Below are 24,475 nucleotides of genomic sequence, written 5' to 3'. Positions count from 1 at the left end.
TGATCACTTGGTATTGTTTTCATATCAGAATCTATACAACCCTTTGATGTAATATCATTGCGTCCAATTGCATATTTTGGCTCCAACACCTTGATGAAACCAGAAGATTTACTCAAAAACAGTTGTATCATAATATCGTGAGATCATCATCTTGTGCCTCTGAAATCAATTATTCACAGATTCAACTAGCAAGATCCTCTAATTTACAACAGATGTGCGCCTTTAAAATTCAGCCGCCATTATGAGGAGATCTGTCAAATTACAAAGCCTTTTTTCTAAATCGCTATCTGGCATTTTGTTTTTCCTCTAACCCTGGCAACTACTTCACCAAGAGTTTGTTTCAGATGGATGCTTTTGTTTGTATCTAAGCAATGGATTGGAACCATGGCTCCTTCCCGTGCTTGACTAGCCGTGGCCATAGTGCACCCAACCCAATCAAATTTCCCCAACCAATTCCAAACCCAACCAACAAGTTCTAGCAGTTTCTCCAGGTGATTTGAATTGGTATTATAATAGTGATCTCTCCCTTCTGTGTGCTTAGATTGTGGTTAAACTCCACTCTCTTTCCTCTATATCCATGTCACTCTCTTGTTTGAGATGGACGGGACGGCGGAGTTCTTCCACATAGTCAGATTGGTGATGGGAAAGAAATTTAAATGGTAATCGGCATTTGCTTCTTGATCTTACCTTCCTCTCTATAATACGCTGTCTCCTCCTTGCTGTTATAAAACTAAAGCTTCCACCAAATCACAGAGCTGCAGCAAAATAAATGATACAGCCAACAATGTAAAGGGACCAAAGCATCGCTTGATTGATTAGGATAAAATACCGAGAGTTGTACTAAAGGACTTATCAAAATCAAGACGTCATATTTAGATGCTTTCAAGAGTCGGTATTCATTTATGAAATATTACATGTTGGATAGTCTTTTCCTCAAAATACATCTTGGATATCTGAAACTTCTGTTCGGTGAAAATGATCTAAAGATGGTGAACCATGCGCGCACTTTATGGAGAAGCATGGAAGTCTTTCACTAGAAGCCTTCACTTCCAACCTCATACCAAGCTCACCGTTATTTACTATAACATTACCATTATTCTCACAGGGAAGATGACATGATACTTGTTGAACTTTTCTTTTCTTGTTTTTTGAACAATATGGTGGTTATATACGACCATCCGAGTTCCAATGCCGGAGCTCTCCTAAGGTTTCTCCACAACAATGAGCTCTTGATTTCATTGATCATTGTAGTAGGAGAACGATGAAGTGATCACCGGGTGATTAAGAAGCTCATTAACCAATCATGAATAGAATTATGAGCTAGAGCATTCACTGCTAGTTCTTCACCACATTAGTTAGTCAAATGAAATGATAGAATTATGAGCTAGAACATCCACTGCTAGTTCTTCACTACATAGTTAGTCAAAAGCTACATGACAAACATTGAGTGCAACAGAGGAAGCAAACTTGTCAAGGCTGAGAAGAGGAAGAGGTGGTTGTGGTGCTGGTGGAAGAGATAACCTTCTTGAGCAAGTGGAGGAGAGATCGAGCAATGCAGACCGTGGTATCGACATTAGTACTCTCTCTGAACTTGGAGTGGACCACCATCGCTGCCTCGACGCCGATGCCGAGCCTCGTCTGCTCATCCTTGATTGCCTCTTCACAGAGCCCACAGACCCACACACCACCAAAACGCGCCTTCACCCATCCAATGTAGTCCACTGTGCACTCCTCCCTCATGCCACAGCACCCACACTCCACCACCTCCACCACCACTTCATTGTTCTCCATTGTCATCTCTTCTTCCCTTTATTCTTATCCTTCCTCCCCTTCTATTGCCAAAGTGGAAACTCCTACCGGTCTCAGTGATGTGTGTTCGTATTTCCAGGTATTACCCTCACTTATAATAAGTGCAAGTTCTTCGGGCAAGATTCCAGATAAGTATCTTAGTGATTGTTTTTATGATCAGAAAAAAACCTCTTCTTCTTGGCATTATGCGCAAAGACGGGTTGCTTTTCTTTATGCTGCTGAGTAGCATTAGAATATTAAAGGAAGGGGAGCACCTTTGTTGCCTTGTCTTCACTCATGGGTTTCTATTGTGGTAAACCACGGGCTTTCTCTGTTTGTGGGTGAAGTACCTCTCTTGCCCCTACCTAACTAAAATGGCCTTTACTGCTTTCAATTGAATTGAATTTGTTAGACATTGAATGAGTGTCAAAATCAGTTTGGTAGTTTAATAGAGTAATGGCACTCATCCTGGATTCGGTGCCAAGTTCTCTCTTTTGGTGGATCATCCATGACAACTTGTGTGCAGATTGTCACATAATTCTTTCCCCTACGTTCCTATATCACATAATGAAAATTAAGTGGCTCCCTTCCCCAACTTTACCATCATTGTAGGTCTGATTATATTTTTGGTCTTTAACAATAAAATTTTTTTCCGAGAAAGTTGACAAAATGAAGTTTTATTTAGCTTGACTTTTTAAAACCTCTATTTTTTCTTTTCAAGAGAGAATGTGGCTTCTAAAAGATGAGATTTGGCACAATGTGTTAGATGTGTGCCCTAGATGCCAAATCGACTGACACATTCCTGTACAGATCTAAAGGTAAATTTATAATTTTGACTATAAATGAATAAAAGGATTATTTTTCTATCACATTGTGTACATTGTGTCTGTGATACATCCTTTAAGTTAGTAGGAATGTAAATTCATATTTTCAAGAGTTGAAAATTTAAGGCATGAATTTACATAACTCATAAACAGCTCCTGACCATAGGATCATCACGAGTATGGTGATCGATCCGGAAGGTTGGTGTACGATCGCTTCCTTACGGTAGATGTGTCTTAAGTCTACGGTGTGGAGACACCGGAGCAAGAGTACAGATATTCGTTGAGAACGAGAGTACTGAGCGTGACCACTTCGAGCAGTCATAAAGAAGTCTACCTTCTCATCAATGACTAACTCGATGCTGCAGTTGTGTGTCTAGTTCTTTGACCTGAGGTGCATCGATAGTTCATCTTGAGTGTGTTATAGTTTGACTACACCATAACTCAGTCTCCTAGCCATTCGGAACCCTGAGGTGTATGTTGGCTGTAGCATATTCATTGTAAGAACTAGGTCGCACCAAGATGGGATCTATCAACCTCGGTAGATGAGAAGAGTAGTCCTATGATAATTGAAAGTCGAGTCCTTAAGCCCATGGCCATGGCAGAGTGAAATAATGGAAAAGAGTTTTCCATTAAGATTTTACATCGGACTCGGATCGATCGATTGATTCATATGACTGATGTTGGGTTTGACGAGTTCACCTTAACCTAATTCAGTCGGGACTCATTATAGAGGAACTCAATCACACAGGTAGCTGCACCGAGAGGTTCGTCTTCAGTTCTGATGGGTTGCCACCACATACTGCTAGATATCACTGGTGGATTTTAGGAGCAATTAGAATGATATTGATGATCGATCATTCTAATTGTCTGAATCAGAAGAGTTCTGATTCATCGAAAGGAGTTTCGATGATGTCGATGATGAGATCACGACATGTCTCATTACCATACAAAATTGAACCTAATTGGATCACACAAACAAGAGTTAGGATCTGGATGTCATCAATTGGGCTAACCCAATTGATTTGGATAAGATCCAATTAGATTCAAGAAAATCGTGCTAGCACACGATTGAGCCTAACTTTCTCCTCGTATAATCTTTTCTGTCTCTACTGAACTAAATGTGATTTGACTCATCCAGAGAACCTTAGAAAGGTTTCTCTCAGTCTAAATGAAGTTTGTCCAACTCAGAAAAGACTTGTCTTAATTCATGAGATGAATTTAAGATAACACCTGCTAATTCCTAGCACCTGCCAATTTCATTTTAGGATATCTGTTAAAAGTTGACATATGGGTCTTAAACTGAAGAGGGCTCATTGGAGGATTTTTGTGGAGTGTCCACAAGCCAAGCCACATCAAATTGGACGCCATAATCAAATTATGGTGTGAGCCTAATTGAATTAAAGTGAGCGCCCCAAGTGGATAAGGATTGGAGAGTCTTGATCAATTTAAACTCTTGGGCACCACCTCTATTTGTGCTTATCCAATGTTGGCGCCATCTTTTGGAGACAATGTGGGGTTCTTATCTGATATGATCAGATGATATCACTCTATCAATCAGAATTTTTTCAGAATTTATTGAAATTTTCTGATTGGTTGAATGATGTGGCACTGCGCAGCATACAGGGTCTATATAAACCCTGCTACGCCTAGGGTTTCGAGGAAGAAGTTATTTTATGCACAAAACTCAATAGCTACCACCCCCTCCCCTCTTCTCTATATCCTCCCTGCTCTCCTTCCTCCCCTCTTCACGTCCAAAGAGTTGGACGTCCATCTGACAAAGATCCAAGGCGTGGTGATGCCTAGAACAGAAGGCTGCAGGACTTCTTCGACAGGCTGCTGCTCTAACTTCAGGAAGACTTTTGAAGATCTTCCTAATCAGATTTAGATCTGATTTTTGGAGCATAGATTCGCGAGGATAAGATATTCCAGATTCTATCCGAGTGGATACTGATAGAGGCCAGGCGCTTGCGTGGCTACATCAGAACCTCGGACTGTACAGAAATCATCTACAGGGTAATCAGATTACCCTTGAGATATTACTTGTTTTCTCATCCCTTTAGATTTATTTTAGATTTAATATCAGATATGAAGATTAGATCTAGAGACTTAGATCTGAAATATATGTAGGATAATTTTTTTTTAAATTATTCCGTCCCAGATTTGATGAAATCTGGAAGATCCTACAAGGAAAAGCGATTTTCCTCCTTCACAATGATCAGGTTATTCCATTACAACCGAAAGATTTTTAATTCAAAATATGAAAACAACTGATCTTATAATTGCAGGAGCCTTGTGCACTGGCTCACCATTTTTTAGAGAATTTGGCTTCATTTTTTTATGCTCACTTGACTGGCATCTACCATCCTGCTCTCTCCATGTTAAGGGAGAGCTGGTCCACTTGTCAACTCTTCATGCTTGCAAATCTTTTTAGTCAAAGAATTGAAGTGAAAATCAAATTTATCAGGTTATCCAAGTTGATGTTCTACTAGAGGTCATTTTGGTAATGCTAGAGGGGGCATTGGGTTTCTGAGTTTGTACATGAATAGCAGGATCTCTTTTGGTAGCTCCCTGGTTTATAAACTATTTGGTTCGAATTGCCACATAATAGCATCCATGATAGAGGTGGTATAATTGGAGGCCTTGTTTGCTAATAGGGAATCCACAGATTGATGGAACTGAATTAAAACCAGGTGCGGTGAGAGAGAGAGAGAGAGAGAGAGAGCATAAATATGATAGCATGGAAGACTGCGAGACAAGATAGTTCTTGTTTATGTACATAGCGGCGTCGGTGGGGAATTGATTGTTTATATGGGTAAAACAGGCTTTCTTGGACAGGATCGTACCCATTACCATTTGACAGTTACAAGACCTATATCCTGTTGCAAGAAGGCGACACACACAATTATGGGATCTTTATTTAAATTTGATGATATATATATATATATATATATATATATATATATATATATATATATATATATATATATTAGATAATAATAATTTTTTAGATTTGATCGTATCGATGACTAAAATTATTAAATATATTCTGCTATCTTTATATTATTTATATTAAAAAATTATATAATTTAGTAGTGATAAAAATAGATCGGATAATATCTGTTCAGATCTATTTTTTATATTTGAATCTATCTAAATATAAATAAAAATTTTAGCATTCAATTAATATCCATAACCGTATCTATATTCATAAACAAATAAATAAATATGGATAAGCAACAATCATATCCAAAAATTTGATTCTATTTATAATCCTATTTAATTTTATATATCACTCATTTATTTTTTTAAAAAATAATCATATTAATATATTGTTAATTTGATTTACCATCCATCTAGTAATATCTTTGATTCTGTGATCATAAAGTTTAATTATCTAACTTATATTTGTATTTATATTCATTCGCCTAGTTTTTGATTTATATCTATATCCATCTAAAACAAATTTGAATATGAATGTTGGCATTTAACCAATATTCATATTTGTATTTGTATTCATCAGACTTATGGATATAGATATACTAGTATCTAATCCATATTAATATTATTTCAATGTTATGATTTGGAGACTCTTAACATATGCATTAAGTAATTAAAAAAATATATAATTTGATATTATTTAAACTATTTATTTTAGACTATTTAATGCATAAATTAGATATGATTTTTTATATATAAATAATTTAAAAATAATATATTATATTCAATAATTTGGATCATAGACGCGCAACTCCTACCATTTAATCCAGATCTGTTCAAATTTGAGTTAAGATTCGCCCAAATATATCCAATCTCTCTCTCTATATATATATAGATACACGCTAAGTGATATGATAGGTAGATATTATTAGCTAGCTATGAAGAATCGATCAGCTATGCTGGATGGGCCTTGGGGGGGCTGACCACTCTATGTCACTGGCAGTCTATGTAGCAGTAGTAGCTTGCATGTGGGAGCCGCACAACTTAGACCAATCAGGGAGGCCTTTGTCAGCAAAAATCAAGCGGGCTACATGTGCATGCAGGCACGCCAACCAACTCAGATAATAATATAATCTTAAGCAAGTTTTTATTTTGTTTGTTGAAGAGCTCTTTAGCTCCAATATTGTCTGATATTTGTATAGGTGCATGATAAACTCACATGAGGCTATTAAAGTCTAAATATCAGGAGACTTAATAAACAAGCAGGCAATAGATACATGTGATGCAAATCCAGAGCATGGCTTGTTAGCTACTCTGTTTCCAGATTAATTATATGCTGTGTTGTTATTGCATGAATAGAATTTTAAAAAGTATAGGTTTAGGAATAATACAATCAGACAACCTTAAGGCTATATTTGAATTATGATGTTCTTTGAAGCAATGTGCTGGAAGAGTAGTTGTGGCACATGGTTTGCTAGGACAACAGCAAAGCTTTCAAGTGAGGTGCTGAAATTAAGATGTTATGCTTCTGAGAAGGTTAATGATTCATAGAATTTCTGAAGTAATTGGAACAATACTTAAATGCAATTCACCATGATGATAAAAAGAGGAGGGGGAAAAGAACAAGTTTAACAATGATCACAGATTTTACAAGCAACACGTTTTGAGTGTTGTGCATGACAAGGCATAATTCTAGAATTTAATGAACGCCTATCGGTTGTTTGGTAATAAAGTTTTTCATCACCATATTTATATAAAAATGTTCTTGTAAAATTACAATCTCCTCTTTAATGATCATCTAAATTTCTGCCATATGACACTTTGCAATCAATATGCACTAGCATACCCAAATTCTTTTTTCTAACACTTGGACTTTGGCTTTCACAGAAATGCTGGGAAGTCTTCCCATATTCAGTCATTTTAATTTCAATTTTTAGCTTGACTTAACTATATAACTTTCTTTCTTTCATTTTATTTTTGTATTTTTTTTTTTAAATTTATGATATCACCTATATGATTCAAACTGTTGAGTCAAGTGATTCTTTTGACTATCTTAAAACTCTAAACCTTAATTATTTTGTTTCCTTTTGGATTCATATAATAAAGGCATCACGTGTCTTATCTTGGTGCCTCTTAATTAGCAAAATTTTATTTGACTTAGTTTTGACAAGCCATGTTTCAGGTGAATGAATGAACTTCTAAATTCAATAAATACCGAAAAATGATACTTGATGAGCTTAATGTTCCTATAAAGCACAATTCTGATTTGCTTTCCACCTTTTAAGAATAGCCTCAATTACAATAAATGTTAGTAAAATTAATATTATCCTTCTTTAGCTACATCAAATTAATTTATCATGCAACATTTCCTAACCTATAAGCCCTAGCATGTGGGAACTTCTTTCCTGATCTGGGTTTTCAAGGAAATCTACATATGTGATTATCATGTTGTTAATTTAGTTGAAGTGCATTAGTTTGATGCTTTTTATAAACATGCCAAGAAAAGATATTGCTCATCACATTTTTGGTTTCCCATAATTTTTGGAACTTATTTATGAAGCCAATAACTGGAGATCCATATTCAATGAAATCATGCTAAAGATCAACATATTTACATTCGTCAAGCTCCACCATTCTAGACTCTCAAAAAGTCCAGTGTTTATTAACTAATTTCATTACCCATGCATGGAAGTGTAATAAGAAATATTTGTTGTCCTGCTTCCTCATAATTTACAAAATATATTTACAAAGCTAACGATTGGAGGTCCATATTCAATAAAATTGCACCAAAAAAATGAAATATTCATTGAGCTCCACAATTTCAGACTTCAATGAACTCCAATCCGGTATTTGCTAATAGATTTCATATCATATGTAAGAACACATCGAGGAAAAGAGCATTGTTCTCATATTTAATTCTCTTATCTTAACAAAATCAATTTATGAAGCTAATAAGTGGATGTTCAAGTCCAATAAAACCACATCTAAATGATAAATTGCCCGAGCTTAACGTTTCCAGACTTTTACAAACTCTAATCTTCAATAGACGCCGACAAATTTTATTATATATATATATATGTTGAAAAATCTTAGCAAAATTTAGAATTTATGCTTCGAATAAATTTCACCATACAACTTATATATATACTAGCTTAGAACCCCATGCGATGCACGGCATATATTTATTTCTTCAAATAATATTTTTATAAATTAAAAATTCAGTATAATATAAAAAACATAATAGATGATATCAAATAGCTTAAAGGTTATAACCCCATGTGACGCATGAGATGTAATTTTAGTAAAATAATATAATTATTTTAAATTTATTATTATTTATTTTTTTTATTTTTAATTTTTTTTAAATTTTTTCATTTTTTTCCCTTTATTTCTCGATCATCTTCTTTAAAGGAAGATACATTTTAAAAAAAAAATTTATCTTTTTTTTATTTAGGTTGAAAATGAATTGAATGTAAATCTCATCGATTATTGTATTTGAATCCATCTGAATATGAATAACATTTAAATCTATATCTAGTATCTATATCTATATTTATTATAATTATCTAAAGAATATGAAAGTAGAGAATCAAATTAAAATTTATCATAAAAAAATTATAATGAACATGAGCAAGAGATATGATATTAAAATATCTAATATATAATTTTTTTTAATAATTTAAAGTATATATTTATCTTTTATCAGTAAATTTTAAGTATCAAATATGAAATAAATCTAATAAATTTTTTAACCCATGCAATCTCAATATCATAAGGTTATTAATAAACATATGGTGCTTGCATAAACATTCAGAGATTCTTTTTTTTTTTCATATAATTTTTTTATATTTATTTTTTTTCTTTTATTTCAGATATCAAGTCTTTTTTTTATCTTCTTTTTTCTTTCCTTTTCTTTTCCTATTTTTTACTTTCCTCTCTTTCTCTCATTTTTTTCTTTTTGAAACTGAAACAGAGGAAGGGGTCTAAGCCGACCCCCCTCCCAGCGACCCAGCACTCGTCAAACTCCTCAAACACCTCCGTTCCTCCTGTCCCACTCCACGCTGACCCCATTCCGCCATAGACTCCCAGACCGACGACGACGGCTAAAGGGACGACGCCACCGCACTGAAGGAGATGCGCCACCAATTGGAAGACTCCATCGAGGCCCGACGGCAAGCCCAATAGGATCTCATCGTCTCCCTACAGACCCTCGTTCCCGACCACATCTCCTCTCTCGACATCTCCCTCCACATCGTTTCCGCCTTCAACCGCCGCCCCTTCTACCCCACCCCCAACCCTCATCCTAACCCCAACTCTCCCTCCGATCCCCGCCGCCCCCTCAACCCTCGCCGCTGTCCCCCGCTCGCAGGCTCTAGTTGTTGCTCCACTTCTTCTCCTCTCTTCTTCTCCGGGCTCTCTGTTGTGCCGAAGCCGAAGAAGAAAAAAGAAAAAGACAAAGAGGAAAAAAAATATATTTTGGACATGTGGTAAATGGAGGCTTCTCTTCCGAGAGGCTTCCGTTTATATATATATATATATATATATTAGATGCTTGTTTTATGTTTTTTTTTAAAAATGAATATATAATCCAAATTGTGCAGTGATGTGATTTGTGTCTTGTAGCCGGCCCATTGTATAGCGGCCCAATATGCCCATTGCTATTTGGGCCGAAGGCCCACTTCTCCAATGTGGTGGCCTGGTGGCTACTCGAAGCCCACCCCCTTGTCCTCCCCCGTTTTGGGCGTTAATCCCTTTGTATCCCGCTGCGAAAGCGAGGGAATGGGAGAGATCGAGGCCCCTTGGAATCCGCTGGCCGTAGATTCTTGATTTGCCATCGCTTCCTGTACTCTAAGGTGAGGCACCAAGGTCCCTACTTGTCCTCCTTTTTTCCAGAATTTTTGTGGTTTTTTTTTTTTTTGGTGCTTTTGTGGTGTTTGGATCGCTGGGTTTTCTTTTCGTGTATTTGTAGATGTGTGGTCGTATGCGTGTGCGTGTGTGGTGTTTTGGTCGTAGATTTGTTTTGTTTGCTAGATTATTATGGATTCTAGCTTTCTTTGTGTTTGCCAGAGTCTGGTTTTTCCTTTCTTTTTTTGATTTTTTTTTTTTTTTTGGGTGGATTTTGATGGATATCCGATCAATTTCGCATTTTTAGGTTTTGATGCATGCCTACCGCGTGTGGAATGTTGAATTTTTTTCGGCAAAATCTTGTTAAAAGGGTTTGGAAGCTATGTGGGCAGAATCCCGGTTCAAGGAGTTTTTAAAATGAAGTAGGTTAATTTAGAGCATGCTTTGTGTTTCCAGAAACCGAAGAAGAAAAATGAATTGGATTTAACAACAGGTATGGTAAATATGGGTAGCCTCAAAGGAACTTAGAGTAGATGCAGTGCTCCAAATGTTATGGAGTAGTAGATGAGCACCATTAACATGAGCTTCTGGAGTGGTTGTCCATTTTGTTACAGTTCTCGAGTCACCCTCAAAAATAATGTGAGTTTCCTGAAAAATGGTAGGAGCATAAATGAGACCTTCCCAAGCCCTTTCGCCTTTGCCATCATGATTGTAGTATCAATATGAATGAGATCCAGCTGCAACAACAAAAGAGTGGCTGGAACTTCGAATGATGAAACCCGCTCCTCCATAATCAGCCACACTATCTTAAAGAGTTGATCTTGAGGAAACTAAGGGTGGAGGCTCCTAAGTGAGATGTGTCACATGAGTAGCCATAGAAACTGAGAGGATATTTGGTTGGGAGGAGTGGAGCTCTAGAATCGGAATCGGAATGGATGACTCCCATGTCTACCGTTTGGTTGAGAGGAGTTCCATTCTGATTGCGATTCCGAGATAGAATGGGAATGGCTCAATTTATATAGAACTCAATCCCTACTCTTCTCTATGGATTCAAATTTTCATTCCAATTTCAATTTCGATTCCGATTCCGGTCACGAACCAAACGCTTCGGGGGATTTGGCCATTCTGATTCCTATTCCAAGTCATTTCGATTTCCATTCCTATTCCGATTGCAAATCAAACACCCCCTGAGGATAAGAAAACTTTTTCTTTATGAAATCGGGATCGTACCAGTTGCCCAGTATGATATGGTACCAATATCATGCCTTTTTGGTCTGTTGTGGATATCTCTCTCTCTCTCTTTTTCTTCTAAATTTTGAGCTGATAACGGCATATGGTTTGCCAACTTCAATTCAAAACTTAAAAATAAAAAATAAAAAAATTATATATTATCCACGGTTCCACTCTCCACTAATCCGAAATGAAGAAGGCGTGAGAGAAAGAGGGGAAGAGGGAGAAAAGGTGAGAGGAAGAGAGAGAGGGGGAAGAGAGGGAGAGGGAGAGGGAGGGAGGAAGGGGGAGGGCCGCCTCAGCACTAAGCCGAGTGCACATGAGAGAGGGAGGGACCAATGAAATCACTTACCAGACCATTGCAAGTGGTTGCAGGGGTGAGGGGGTGTTCACAAGGAGGCATCTCTTGAAATTGCGAGCAGAAGGGGTGGGGATTCATTGTGGGCGGAGGATGGGTTGTAGTCGGGGTTTAGTATGTGAACCAAGACCGTCTTGAGTTAATAGCTGAATCGTATCAGTCCTCGATTGGTGTAGGTCAGTATCTTACTACAAACAGATGCAATTTCAATCTACAATCCAAAAAAAACTAAAGCAATATGACTACCCTCATCAAACAAATCCTAGAAAGCAAATGATATAAAATACAAAATAACTAACTGTCCTAACCAGTAATTGAAAAAAAATCCAATGGAGAGGGAGGGAGGGAATGTGTGCATCAGTCAGTTTTCGTCTTAACAACTTAAGAAAGAGTTAGTGCATATATAGTTTGAACATTAAAAAATTCCATTATATGCAATATCAAGTTAACTTTCCATTATATCTTAAATCACAGAATCAAAGGTTAAATCAAGGAGATATGACCAAAAAACCTAGAAGGTGTCACCTTTCTAATTTAAAAGTAAAATCCTGCCACCTCATGCATTTGACATCAACTGATATTATTGAATGCCAAAATCAACCATTTGAGTCCTAATTCATTTAGATATCAAACTGTCCAATTTCTAATTCAGGTATCATCCAAGGGGTAATTTATGCTTCAAGTATCTTGAACATGATGTGATTCTTAATAAGTGCAAAAGTTGATAAAATTGGTTTCTCTTTTAATTGAATTTTAATCCAAAGACAGGATGTGTCTTAATCAGTGTAAAGAGCATTGAAGCCTGCAAATATTCATGTATTCATCTCTTTTAAGCATAAAATTAAGTTTAATAAAGTTCGGTTTTTTTAATTATTTGTATTATGTGAGCGTATGAGAGAGAAAGATGCTGCAGTTATATGGTCATTTACGGAGGACTTGGTGAGAATTAAGCCAAGTTCCCTCAATTGAGTTCAAGTGAAGAAATTGGTGCAATTTCATAATTCTTCTAGCAAAACCTTCAAAAGTTGAAGATGTGAGGCCAATGTTTAACAGAATTAGAAGGTGCAGGCCTTTTTGTTTATTTTAACATCGATCTTGGCATATTTCATTATTTTCACTCTCATTATTTACGATTTAATATATCTTTATTTTTTTATTCCACATATTTTCATACTTTATGTACTGTAGAGAAAGGTGGACCCACTTCCAACATCACATGATCGCTTAACTTCTCAATGCCATGCTTGATTTCTCATATTTAAATTCAGATCTTTCAGTGCCAGCAAAAAAAAATAATTTTTTATGAGTATATCCAAATAGTTACCATGCGAGATTTTTTTTTTTTTTTTTCAGACATTAATTAGTGCAAGCATGCAAAAACCCTTAATTTTTTGAAACCATCAATTAGTATTCATCTCTCACTGGATAGAACCGCGAATGACTAGTATAGATATCCTTTTTCTTTTCAATTTTCAACTTTCTAGGACTAACTAAAAGGCTCAACATATGATTCTATACTTAAAGGCTACTTTGATCTTCTGAATTATTTTAAATTAGGGACAATAGCATGCATGCATGTATTGGCTAGTCCGTATGCCTGGAACATACCATTAAGCAAGTTCTACTCTCTCTTTGGCTGCCTTTTGGTCATAAAGTGTTACGCACACCTGATTTGGAAATGTTGCTTATTAAAATGTAACTTGCATTTGAATCATCTCTTATAACATGAAGAATGATTTCTTCAAGTCTTAACCCCCAGTAGGATGGGATGTTTCTTGCTTAAGAGATTTGACAGAGCAGGATTTGTGAAACTTAACACTGCCACCAGACCCTGATTCCAGCCAGAAAGAATGAGTTCCAGGACAAGGAAATTTTGCTTATTATTAGTGTTAAAGTTATTTTGGATGACAAATGCTTGTTGGAAGTAGTTGCTATGCTTTAAGTGATTGTCGTGCAGGGCTGGCCCATGCATTAGCATGAAAGTGGAATTCCAAGGACTTCCACCATGTGATCTGCTAGTATGATTGTGTTCCATCTTTCTGCAACATTCTAGCAATGGACTTGTGCTTGTCAGTGGTGGTTTTGTTGGTATAATTTATACTTTTATTATGAACTAGACCACTTCATGGGACAACAGGTCAACCAGGTGTCACCATTTACTTGGGCTGCTATGTCAAAGGTCATGCATTGTTCTCACTTTCTTTCTCTCTTTATATAAAGTGAGATTGTTGTTAGGAAAAGCTTCTAAGGCATTTAAAGTAACATTGATGAGTAAAAATTACTACAGAAAGGCATCATGAAATATGAAGAATGCACAAAAATGCACTTTAGATAAGGGCCAGAAGCATGGGTCTCATTCAATGTCTGTACTGGATGGCAGTTGAGGATTGAAAAGTAGGGTTCAATGGAGTGGCGCTGAGGCTAGGGTTGTCCCTTAGCTTTGGATCTGGTTACAACATGTGATCCATCATCTGGTACCATGATCCTACGGTGGGTGATGGGTCTATATCTCACCTTCTTCCACGTAGATATGCCATAGATAAAGCCTAACTCATTCTTTTAACCTTGTGGCTGTGAATGCACTAATGACTGTCTTGGTGTTGTCAAGTGTTAGTAATTTTACACTCTGACTGATAGCAGTAAGTTCGCTATCTATTTAAAAGAGTAAATGGTAACTTGATATTGAGAATGACATTAATGGAAAAAAAATATGGATATTGGTCAAAGTTTTCTGCTTTTGTACTTTCAGACTTAGGTTGGTAAAATTTTAGAAGATTTGAACTTATTAAAATGAGTAAATTTTATTGTTGCAGCTTAGTATAGAGAGTTATTATTTATTATTATTATTATTATTATTAAGAAATAGGTTTAAAAGGGAGAAGCTTTCCAGTTAGCATTGAGTTCCTTTCCATCATTGGGCCAAAATGTGCATTTTGCTTGGAGTTGGCATCGATTTGACTTCTATCATTTGGTTAAAATGTTTATGTTTGCTTGGAAAGAGAAAGATTTGTTAAAATTGGCTTTGACTAGCATTTATGCATATATTTAACCAAAAATAACACAAGTTTGCAGACTTTGTGCTTGAGAAAGGATACTAGAGTCCAACGTATTGCTCAATAAGATGATGTGTCACCTAGCTCCTTTTCCAAACATGTATGGAACTTATTGTTTAATAATGATTGATAAAATTGTTTGCAAAACCTTGCTGCAAATTCTGATTGTGTACTTGAAAAACATTATTGTTTGATTAACATGCTCAGATTTGACTGCAGACTTGGCATGTGGGATCTGCTTAACTATTGAATTAAGGAAAAGCAGCATTTATGTTTCACCTCCGGCATTTAGCTTGGAACAGAGTACATAGCATCTTGGTATTGTGAAAATTGATACATTATCTGGAAATGCCGCCACACCGTGTTCTGTGGTAGTCTTAAATGTAACTTTTTCCTCTAGCAACCTTTGGAATGATTTTATATTGCTAATATGGAGATGATTTAGGCCTGTAGAAATTGGGTTTTACAATTAACTAGTGACAATTCTTAACAAATTTATTAGCTAAGGTAGATTACACTGACACAAGTACTTCACTTATAGAAACTTACTAAACCCACTGAGATGTTCTCTCACAAAGACATTCATACATACAGATCCCCAGAAAATAGTAGTAGTCCATAGAGGAGATTGACTTTTCAGGAAGATGAAGCTTAGTTTCAGATGATAAATATGAAGGCCACAAAGTACAAGCAACATGGAGCTAGGCTTTTACATCAGCAAACAATCTAGCAAACTCCTAAAAACCATTATGCTTCCAACAACTAGTTTCCAGAGAGCTTATCCATGGTCTAGTCAAATTTGGATGGTAATTGCGTGGAATTAAGTATGGGTTTTCAATGACAAACAAATGAAGGCCTCTTGCAGCTAATGACCCATTAATGGATGCAGTTATGCATGAATAAATATGTACAGGTGAAAAAACTTGGCCAAAATTCTGATTGCACATAATGTGCATTTTTTCATTGTCAGGTGGCTTGCGTCCACACCATGCACAAAGAGCTCGATCAATCGAGTCGAATCATGCATGCATATGAATGTAATCTTTTGATTCATTTGTGCACATGCCCAGCTAGATTCTACTAGTTGGATAAGCAAATAATGGTAAGACTACTTGCATTTACACTTCGAATTTAGGACTGAAAAAGTGAAGTAAACTTGAAACATCGATCAAACCATTAATGGTTAAACATTTCAGCCTAATCTGTCATTCTATCAAATGATAAAAACCAACATATAAAGTCTTCAAAAATCAGAAAAAGTGGAGAAGATCTAAAGAGATACGTAGAAAAGTAGAAGAGACACATGAGAGGTGAATTTTCTGAATGGAGATTAACTTCAAGCCATCATATGATGTCCACCCTGTTACAAAAGTAATATGAAAGTATAGGACACAATACATGACTTCTTATTCTACAATGCATGTGAGGTAAGTGGGAAACATTGAGTTACTTGGTCTATGAAGCCCCAGAGATAAGACAGAGGCTGCTAGGTTGTGATTTGAGCTAGTCTTGAGTTCAAAGTGAGGCTGCCTAACTTGGAGAAGAGTTCAAAGGGCTCATGGTTAGACCATCAAGTCCTCACATGCAAAACATAAAATCAAACAAAATAACGGGATAAAAAAATAAAGGAGAGGAAAGTCTTGGGGCTTTCTTATCAAATAGAAATTTTTCAACATGCTTGACGTTGATCTTGGTTTACTTTACAATACAAAAGTTTTTAGCGAGCCAGAATATGTCAACAGTTTAGCACAGTCAAAAGGAGGGGAAGGGGAAACATGACACCTGGTTCTTTGTTTAGCATCCACTATAATTAATCCTTACATGGTTAAGTAACTTAGATTTAGTCCTTCACTGTTAGACTTGTTTTTGCATGCAATACCTTTGGGGCATGTTTTGTTCGTGACCGGAATCAGAATTAAGAGTCATTTCATTCCATCGTCAGAGGCTCAGAGGTCATTCTTCTATAATTCTAACTTCAGCAGAGAAAAATGTGAAAGTTGGTGCGAAAACATAACACACTCCTTTCCTCTATTAACCACATACAACTGATCATATACAAATACTTGCATATCGATAGAATTAAATAGTTCTTGCTCCACATGTCGCTGCCACCATGCCTCCATCTGATTAATAAATGTTCAGATCTTGAGGATTTGAAATATTGGCAAATCTCTCCCTGCACAGATCGACCATGTGCGGTGAATGTTCGAGATCGAAATGAATTATTGTGATCGATCCACCCCATTAGTTGAGTTAAAAGTTTTGGTACAATCTGCAGGTTGATTAACTTTAGGTTGGCAGATCTGTTGGAATTTTCTGAATCCTTTTTCAAGGCATTTGAATTTCAAGTTGTGTTCCATAGCTGACCTGTTTTAATTGGAGGAAGTATTGTTGTTCTAATTGTTGATTGGTTTATTGGCGATGGAGAGAGCTGTGCCTTTTTAACGATTTACAAGTTGTCCCATGCCTCAAATTTGAGGCCTTTAACTCAATGAGGGTGGTGCTAAGGTGACTCTATTGATCCGGATATCATGGGCTTGAGATACAAAAATAGTCTTTTTATATGTGAGGATAAGACTACGTAGATCTGACTTAAATTCTTACAGTGATTGGGGACTCGTATATTAATATACTATCTTTTAGCTGTTCGAGAATAATAAAGATCGTTAATCAAATTGTATCATTTGAGCTGCCTTAGAAAAGAAATTACATGTCGAGTTGCATGAGGATGGTAACAATGCATCCAAATCTAATCATGTTATTAAAATGTACATGAGTTTATCAAAGATTGGTTATGGTTCTCACTCCTCATCAACATTTTATTGGGAGAAAAGGTGGGAATGCAAGAGAGCGACAGTAAAAAAGCCTACTCATTCCCCTCTCTCTCTCTCTCTCTCTCCGGTTGTAATTGCCGGTCATGCTTGCTGTTCAGCGTCCGGCCTGGGCAGAGTCCAATAGAGGGTTTGTCAGCGAGCTTTATGGCCTCTGGGGCAGCCCCAAACCCTGGAATAGGATTAGGATTCAATTCACCAAGAAGCTCAAGAAAAAGAACCAAACTTAACAAAGTGGACGGGAGAAAGAAAAAGGTGGTCTTGGACGTTGATAGCACAGCAAAGTATGAGGACAACCAAACCAGGGGCCCCACCTGGCGAGCACGAATTTAAGAATATAAAAGTTGGGGGAAAGAAGGGAATGAAAGCAAGTTGAGCAAAAATAAATAAATAAATAAATGAAAGGAAAAAGAAAAAGAAGCAAAACAAAAGTTTGTTGGGGATTGTGCCTATGATAAGGCCATCGTAGCTTCCTTTTTGTCAGAGAAAAAAAAAAAAAAAAAAAGGCAGTGAAAGACACAGCTCAATCACAAAGCAATGGATTACAAAATCATTTCAAACACCCTCCTCTGTCCCTCTCTCTGAATTAATGTCAGTCTTTGTTCAGTTTTCTCTCTGACAATGAGAAAGAAGAAAGATAAACGCTGCTCACATCTGCCTTCCATTTAATGCTCTTCCTCCTTTTCAGCTGCGTTGGTATCCGGGTCCACTTGGGCTTTTACTTTGTCATGCATGTCGTTTACTTTGACTACTCCTATATCAAAAATTTTTCACAAAATTGCACTCATAATGGTGAAAAGTAGGAGGCCCTTTTGTACATGAAGGGGCCATTGGGCGTGGACATTTGCGGGCACCGTTAGGCATTGCTCGGAAGAGTGGAAGGCGCTGTACTGCTGGAATTTAGCAGTCAATGTTTCTTTCCTCCTATACCACTCACTGCCTCAAAATTTTCCTTTTCCATCATGCCTAATCTTGTCAGGACAAAGGGTGGGCAAGATCCATTCAATGTGGAAGGACACTGGTGAGAGAGGGAACCTTCTTTTGTTTTTTTTCTTTTTTCTTCTCTTGTTGTAAGCATGTAAACTAATCAGTTGGCACTCCTTTGTTTCAGCTCAGTAAAGTTATTTTTCTAGAGTAAATTTTTCAATAAGCTTTTGATCACTTTTGTTGCGTGGGAGGATGTGAGTAGCTCGATGGGAGCAAGGCAAGCTTGATGCGCAATGGACATGGGCTTTTCATGTATTGGTGGTTATCCCTTACCAATTTGGATATATGTATGGCATTTACCCACGTAAATTAATTATGACATAGTGTCAACTTGGACGCCAACTTGCTTTCATAAACTTCGCATGTCACTGGTGGATGCCAAGCACAACTAACATCTAAATTGATTAAATTAGAGAACTCTTTTGTTGATAGAACCTAATCTCAGATTGAGAAAGAGCTAGAGGATAATGATTGAATAATTGTCATTAGACATTTTGGTCATGAGGCGGACAGAATGGGAGCATCTAAAATTGTTGATGAGATTGGTGCATGGAGAGCCTCTCAACTCACCTAATCTACATTTCAGACAATCAAGTGGAAGCTTTTAGTTCATTTGGATCCATCTAAGCCAACCTGCATTTTTCTTTAATGGCTAATTAACTAATCTCAGCTACCAAATAAGAAACATCGTTTAATTACATTAGCACCCAAGTATTAGTTCTTATGCATGTAGATATCCATGATTATACAACACCGTCTCATGTCTTCAAGGAAATCAAAGACATATCACTAAAGCTGCAAAACAAAAGAAGCCTCGTTAAGAATCAGATCGAAGGATTTAGGTTGTATCTTTCATGCGAAAGAATGATTGATCTTCTTTTGTGATGGGATCGCACACCACACAGCTTTCAAAGCACTTCAAACTCTCTTTCATTAGTCTGCACAAATCTCAAAGCGATGTTTGCACGATCCAATGGTAGACTTGTGCGAAGGAAGGTAAACCATTTTCTTGTATCAAAGATACAACCACTACCCTAGATTGGAGCCCATAATTTGTCCAATAATCCTATATACCCTTCCAGATATCCCAAGCTCCCATTTCAGTTAATTAGAGCAAAAGGCCATGCGGATATTCCAAGACAAACAAGTTACTCCTCTTAAATGTGTTGCCTCCTTGATCGGAAGAGAGAGAGAGAGAGAGAGACTGTGACATGCATAGCCGGGTCAAAGTTGGGTGGACTGATGAATGATGGAAGTAATCATCCATTAAATAATTTGATTTCGAAAGGGCAGACATGCCGCGGTTGAATTATACCTTCGACCACCGTCGTGCATTAAATTCCTTCTTTCTTTTTTTTTTTTTTTTAATTTTATTTTGGTAGAAATTCCTTCTTCTTTCAGGGAAAGAATATCTATCATTTTCTGATCCGTAGGCTTGTTTTCTCACGCTTAGAATTGCTCGAGTCCTGATTCCTGAGAGATGCAAAGTTGACTGGAATGTCTGACAGCGTATATATATATTATAATGCTGCACAAGGCCCATGCTTTCTTTAGGTCCAAGATTTGAAAATGACCTGAGCTCAGTCCTCATATCTTTATGTTTAATGAAAAATTTTTTATTTTTATTCTTAAAATATTAAAGTATTTGGTATAATCTATTATTTTTAATGATGTAAATATATGATGATGGTGATAGTAGCCGTGTTGGGTGGGGATAATAAAGATGGTAGTGGTTGTGATGGTAGCTGATGTAGAATGCTAATAATATGTTGTGGTGAGGCATAGATATGGTTGAGATCATAATGGTGGAGGTGTGGCAAAAGTGATGATAATCGGGGTTTTGTACATGATGTAGCGGCGAAGATGGTAAAAAAATATGAATTCTTTTTATTCTTAAAAATAATCAAAGTAAAAATTTCTTATTATCATTTTACCAGAATGATAAAATGATTAGGAATTAAACATAATAGTATCAAATATACACTTTGATTTTATTTATTGAAAATAAAAAGATAAAACCAATACCAAACAGAATCTTCTATATATACAAATCTGTGACATTATGAATACATATGAGCATGTTGTCATAATTTTTTTTAAAAAAAAATCTAATTTTTTGAGGGGAGTTTATCATGTCAACATCAGTTTTAATTCTTTTCTTTACTCCCAATATCTTTTTTTTTTTTATATAGAATTTCTTTAAAGCTAAGTGACTTTAGGACATTTTTGTCTCACGTGAGCTCCAGGAAACCATTTATTCTTTACTTCCAGAGTCCAGATCACACCACCTCTCTCTCTCCTCAAATTCCCACAAGTTGACTCCAATGGAATGTCACTCTCATTAAATCAGCAAGGACACATGGCTTTGATTGCATCAACCCTTTTCCTTTACCTTTGACACTTTTTAACCTTTTAAACAGTAGTACGACCTTTTTCTTACCTTTGTCTTGAAGTCGAGGACTCGAATCAATTGGTCGATTAATATTACACCAACTGAGATGCACATTAATTTGTCATTAGTTACTCTTTTGGCTGGCTTAGCCCTCTGGATAGTAATTTTGACAATGTTTGATGAGGCAATCCTACCTACAAGGGTTGAAGATTCTCTGTATGCCCAGCATTAACCTTTTGCTTTTGGAAGCATACAGCAATCTTTTGATCTGCTAGTGATTTAAGCTGATCATGTTCTCTAACAATCTGAGCTTTTCTGATACCATGTCAACTGACTCTAAATTCTAAAAGCTTGAGCTATTAAGAAATAAATATAGCAGACTTAATACCCGCCCTCGTGTGTAGCCCAAACAATGAACTTGGAGGAATAAACAAGACAAGACAATAACAAAAATGAGTCAAGCTCCAAGTAGGTGAAATAAATAAGCAACCAACGTAAAGGGAATTTGAAATAATGACTTCACCAACTAAAGCTTTGACACCATGTTAACTAACCACTTGGCCTCAAAATTAAGCTTAAGCTAATAGTAAGTCCAGCTCGGATTAAAAGACTAATAAATTCAAGCATTATTTTGCAAATACCATGATTAGAAGAAAGAATGTGAGCTTCAGGATTTCCAATTCCCACAAAATAGATCCATTGACCCACTGATCAGAAAGCCTCTTGCCTCACATTCTCTTGAGATCCAACCATCAAGCTCCTCCAGCTTAGTTTCTCAGAGGCATAATTAATACACCAACCTTATTAATTGTGATTGCACTCCTTGGTCCTCGTGTATGAAAACATGATCCATAGATGCCCATTTGGGGGTCATTGTCACTGGAGAAGGCAGTAACAGTCTGTCGGGAAAAGCTTATGATGGTGGGATGGTATTCCTCTCATCATTCACGTACTGTTTGTTTCATCTTGATATTGACACATTGCCTCCTGTTAGGTAAGGGTAGACTGTATGATATTTCTTCTACTTAGACATTCTTATGGTGTCCGTAAGGGCTTTGGTATGGGTCCAGGTCAAGGCTTTTACACTTTAATAATGACGAGGACTGAAAGGAGCTTCTGACATGAGAGACATGAAACAAAAGGAAACAGAAGTGGAAAAATAAAATTGTTGAGATTCCTTCATTAGAACATATTCCTTTTCCTTCTATCCCACTTTCCATGTGTATAAAAGCTTCCAACTTCAGCTTTAGCCACCAAACTCCACAGTGCCTGCAGTTGAGAGACATAAAAGGAGAAAAGAAAAAGGAGAGAATGGCCAGTATAATGAAAGTTGCCTCACTATACCATCAAATTCATTAATATAGGCTTCCTTCTATCCCCCTCTTGTTTTTGGTGACAATGAGGGTATCGTGAGGCAAGGATTAAGCTTGTTGGTCTTCTCTCTTGTCCTTCATTTTTTTAAACAAGTGAGCCAAAACCATCAGGAATATTAGGCCTTATTAGCATCAATCATGCTCTGTACCACACCAGTCTGGTCTTCCCAAGGTGAACTCCAGGCTAGGGTTTTGATCTCTTGTTGAGAAACTTGCAAACCATTGGATCGGCAAGGATTGTTATCCTGCATAAGTCAAGAAGTTACATTTATGTCATTCAATCATTTGCTTCCACGCCATTTGGTACAACATATGAGAGAGAGAGAGAGAGAGAGAGAGAGAGAGAGAGAGAGAGTCATGTGATGAATTATTTGTAATGCAAAGCCATATAAGAATTGAATAGCTAATTGCGTGCAAGTTAATACCTCGATCTGAGATGAGAAAACTGTTGATCTAAGCCCATCGATGTCACTTAAATTGTTTGCAGCCATGTTCCTCTGCTGAATTTTTTAAGGGAGCTTTCGTCATGCAAATTTTTTGAAATTCGTATATCACAAGGACCTTTGTCAACCAAAGCATGCACTTTTTTCGAAAAAGACCAATTGCACATCATGTCAATCATATAAATCATATCCATCAACAGATACATATTTTGAAAGAAAAAGAGAGAATTAGAGATTCAAAAAATCAACCCTTTTTTTTTTTATTGGGTTGTGACTGATCTTATAACTTGTTCATTAAATGAATATGGGAGGGTTTTCTTTTCTTTTTCTTTTCTTAAGTTTTAACCATAATCCTTATACTGCTTCAGTATTCTGTTGCATAGACTATTTGTTACACAAGGTCTATCATTTCAGAGAATAGCAGTAGTTTCAAAGTACATTTGGGATGGTACAAGAAAGAGGTATGCCTTGCAATGTTCATGGAGTACAACATAGATAATGTGATGATATGCTTATAACTACTTTTTCTAAAGCCTTTTGAGGAAAAGTAAGAGATGGCCAAGTGGTCTTTAAAACACCCAGGATGAGGAACGTTAAAATCGTAATGATGCCTTTATTGTATCACTTCTTATGCAGAAACCTTTTCATCCTATCAAACGTGTTAAATTATCATTTTAGTCTCAAAGTAATGGGTACATATATCACAAGAAGAAAATGTGGTTTTAGTGACAGCGTTTGTAGCAGCAAAATAATATTTAACTGTAAAATATTTTACATATATAGCAGAAAAGTAATTGCGTCTAAAAAATATGTAAATTTTATAGCAGCAAAAAAAATATGTCCTCTAAAATAATTTCTATTTTAGAGAAGCAATTTCTTACCATAATAACATGTTTTGCATCAAGATATAAATAATGCCACTAAACTTCTAACGATGGTATCTCAGATGCTATTATTTTTTTTACCAGTACCATGCCATGATTTCTTAGCAGCAATTTTCTATAACTTTTAGCAGCAAATTCTTTTGTTGCTAAGAGTCCTTATTATTGTAGTATCTAGAGAGGCAGTAACAACTATGACCAACCAGTCAACAATGATGGGTTTGATAACCATGATAAACAGTTATGCTTCTGAAGATTTTCCTAGGGATATCTATCTAGAAGCCTCATCATTTAATTATTATATCAAGGATCATTTATTTAATGAAGGAAAATTCAGCCAAGATGTTGAATCACTCATTTTAAGCCTTCCAAAAAGAATGGATATATAAAGATTGGGGCCATCATCATTATCATTAGAAACCGGGAGAACTATCTCACTTCATTCTTAATTTTAATAATCAAAACTGAGCAGCATTATTTCAACTATCTGGGATATAATCTACAAACTTCAATTAGCCACTCATTCAAAAACC

At 36.3% G+C, this 24,475-nt stretch overlaps 1 protein-coding gene and 2 long non-coding RNA genes across 3 annotated transcripts in view; 1 reads left to right on the top strand and 2 right to left on the bottom strand.

The window, feature by feature from the left end:
• The window catches only part of LOC140852081 (annexin D5-like), a 207,683-nt gene that overhangs the window by 130,572 nt on the left and 52,636 nt on the right, over nt 1-24,475 (bottom strand). The gene's annotated exons all lie outside the window — the stretch shown is intronic.
• On the top strand, nt 10,267-15,508 carry LOC140852149 (uncharacterized). Its single transcript, XR_012135119.1, has 2 exons — nt 10,267-10,402; nt 15,255-15,508. It is a non-coding gene; the product is annotated as an uncharacterized lncRNA (long non-coding RNA).
• Nucleotides 22,387-22,806, bottom strand: LOC140852097 (uncharacterized). The gene is made up of 2 exons (XR_012135020.1): nt 22,590-22,806; nt 22,387-22,514 (listed from the first exon to the last, which is right to left on the bottom strand). It is a non-coding gene; the product is annotated as an uncharacterized lncRNA (long non-coding RNA).

The sequence above is a fragment of the Elaeis guineensis genome, chromosome 10 (assembly GCF_000442705.2).
Source record: "Elaeis guineensis isolate ETL-2024a chromosome 10, EG11, whole genome shotgun sequence".
NCBI classification, from domain to species: Eukaryota; Viridiplantae; Streptophyta; class Magnoliopsida; order Arecales; family Arecaceae; genus Elaeis; species Elaeis guineensis.
Note: the sequence above shows the minus strand (reverse complement) of the source record. Positions and strands in the feature narration are given on the sequence as shown.